Here is a 2992-nt window from a genome sequence, read left to right as displayed (position 1 = left end):
TAGAAAGTTGTTGTCAGAGTTAAATAAGACAACATAGAGTAAAGCTTCTTGAAAATCGCAGTGTGGAACATTGGAAAGATTGTTCAATTTGCGGCCAGATGGCCGGGGTCAAGTCCCAGTTCTGCTACTTATTACCTGTGTGACCTTGGGAAAACAATTTAACTTCTCTAAAGCTCACTTTCTTTGTCTGTACAATAAAGATATTGGACTAGATGATCTTTTAGAACCCTTCCACCTCTGAATCTGTTAGTATGACTAAATAGATGTTAAGTGATGTTTGAGTAAAAGGTTTGTGGAGCATACGGAGGAGAACTGGAACACTGGGACAGATACTGTAAACAGTGATATAGCCAAAAGCCATACGACACTCTTTTTTCTTTTTTTAGGTTCCATAAATGAGACAATTTATTTCATGGTTTGTTTTTGTGTTTAGGGAAAGTTAAAGGAAATGACAATTCTGCCAGCATGGCAGCTTCAAAAATTAGATTGCAAATTCCTGGAGACAAGAAATTGTCTTTTGCCTTTCTTTGAATCCCCAGAGCTCAGCACGAGGCCTGTGTTAGTCTTCTCTTCTAAGCCTTCATCTTCTCAGTACATGTATGGCACTCTCTGGATATGTATTTATTTATCTGTAGTTTCTTCTGCCACTTTTCTGCTGACACATATCACATAGTAAGTGTGTTCTGAGGGTAACCGACGGGCCTCAAACCCACGGTTGAGTTAGGGGGATGTCTGTGAACAAATACTTGGCTTGACAGAGTGCATGAAGACCTTGTGATACTAAGGTTGCTGGAGTAGCTTGATCGGGCTTTGTGCATTCATTCAACACCTGTGATACGGCTGATATAGTCTTTGTCTACATATATCCCTGATGGAGGCTGCTTTGGCAATCAGTTTCTCCCACAAAGATGGCACATCTGACAGTCCATGAACCACTGCAGTTCAGGGTACGCACAATCCTGTTCCTCCTACAAAGATGTCATTGGGTATAAAGTGACAGCTCTAAGTTGGGGAGTGCTTCCCAGAACCTGGATTACTCGCAGTATTTGGGCAACACAAACCTTATGTACATCCAAAGTAGGTAGAATATATAAAATATCAATGTACAAAAGAGGTTCCAGTGGTCTTCCAAGCTTGAACATCAAAGCAGGGACTAGATTTGATACCTGAGAGGAGTCAGCTTTGGCTCTTTTCGTGGTGGCCCTCAGTACACTGCGAAGATTCTCTTCTTTTTCTTGAACAAGTAAATGAACCAATAGAAGGAAAACATGTACAAGTACATGAGTGGTGATAGGTGGCAATGATTTCACAGAAGACAGCCAATCACATACTGTGGACTCTTCTTTCATTTGTCCAAGAATTCTCCAGGCTATAAACATTGGGTAATACATGCTGGTTACAGGGAAAGCAAGCTTAAAGGACATCAGCTGGTCTTTGGAGCCCTCTTGTTGCACTATTTTCAAGAGGGTTCCAGCCAGCTCTTGCCTAGAGGGGCTGACATCTTCTGCTGAAATACAATCCTCCAAGGCTATAGATGACAAAATCTGCAGTATGCAGATGACATCACCAGCAGCAGGGAGGAGGTTGGGGTGTTCTTGGTCCCAGCAGAAGAGAGAAATTTCATAGCTAGATTTAAGATGGGCTTCTGTTGACTTGTCAGTATCTGTAGGATAAGAAAACCCATTCCAATTATGCCTTGTTCAACAGGAAATCACTTTCAGAAGTTCATTTTTTTTTCTAAAAGGTAAATTAAAGATGAACATTCTCCAGCTGTCTTTAGGCTTACTTCACAAACACACAGAATTTGCAGGCTTAGCTTGACCAGCTCCTCTCCCCAGAAAACAGGGCGGCACAAAAGACTCAAAAATAATTCTTGAAGAAATCGTGTCACTTCTGTTGTCTGTACCAAATCTGTAAATATGGAACCAAGTCGCAAAACATCTGGAGGATATGTTTTTTTTTTTCCCAGTAATGAGGGTTTTTCTTTATCACAAGTGCTCTGAGGTTGGAGTAACACTTTAAGCAAGCCCCTTTTCAGTTTGGAATACTCCTATAATTGGGATGGCTCACAATATAGGTAATGGAGAAATGGGGCCATGAAAGAGAGGCAAGAAATCTCTGACCTTTCTGGGCATTGAGGAAAAAAAGCTGTAAGCTGCTGTAGAAGAACTGGCCAACAACATGACTTATTTTCAAGCACAGTGATGAGAGGATGAAGATGGTTTCTGATACCATACAAATCCTTAACAGCCTTCTCTCCATCCTTTCCTTCTTTGAGTACTTGCATTTGTAGTTAACTTCACAACAGCTTTTACTAAGCCATGTGTATTTCTGGTTGAAGGAGTGAGGTTGAGTATCCCAATAAGAACAAAGGTGAATTCAGCATGATTCTGCACAAGTGCCATGAGACCCTAGCAGCAAGCAGTTCAAACCATGACATTGTCACTGCAACACTTCTCCCACAAGAGATTCAAAGCAGGAGTCACTTAGTAGGATGTAAGCTTCTTGAGGGTAGGAACTGTCTTTGTTTTTGTAACTCCGGTGCACTAACTTAGTGCAGTGTCTGACACACAAGAGTTTAATGTTCATTGACTATGACTACCAGAAGGCAATAATATTGATCTGGTTTGTAGATTGGCTATTCTTTTCAGACCAGCTATTTTCCTTCAGTACTGCAACAATAAGGTGACTCACAGCCTGTGACTGGTTAAGGGAATTAGGAAATTCAAACCTTTTCCTTATATCCTCTGACATTTTTGCTTATCATACAAGATAGAAAGAAAGAACCTCCATCTGGCCCCATGCTCTCACCCCAGTGCCACCCAAGACACTTTTAAAAACAGGTAGCATTTATATAGTATATATTTCTATACTTTATGGTATATATAGTATATATATTATGTTTACATAATTTATAATTGTTTACAATTGTTTATAAGGTATATGTTTACAAATTTATACACAACTATTATCTCATTTGATCCTCAAAACA

General features: G+C 40.0%; 1 pseudogene; it reads right to left on the bottom strand.

The window, feature by feature from the left end:
• Positions 1–703: 703 nt before the first annotated feature.
• On the bottom strand, positions 704–2754 carry LOC114049482 (annotated as a pseudogene).
• Positions 2755–2992: the final 238 nt, after the last annotated feature.

Source organism: Vombatus ursinus, unplaced genomic scaffold (assembly GCF_900497805.2).
Source record: "Vombatus ursinus unplaced genomic scaffold, bare-nosed wombat genome assembly UNPS02014798.1, whole genome shotgun sequence".
Lineage (NCBI taxonomy): Eukaryota > Metazoa > Chordata > Mammalia > Diprotodontia > Vombatidae > Vombatus > Vombatus ursinus.
Note: the sequence above shows the minus strand (reverse complement) of the source record. Positions and strands in the feature narration are given on the sequence as shown.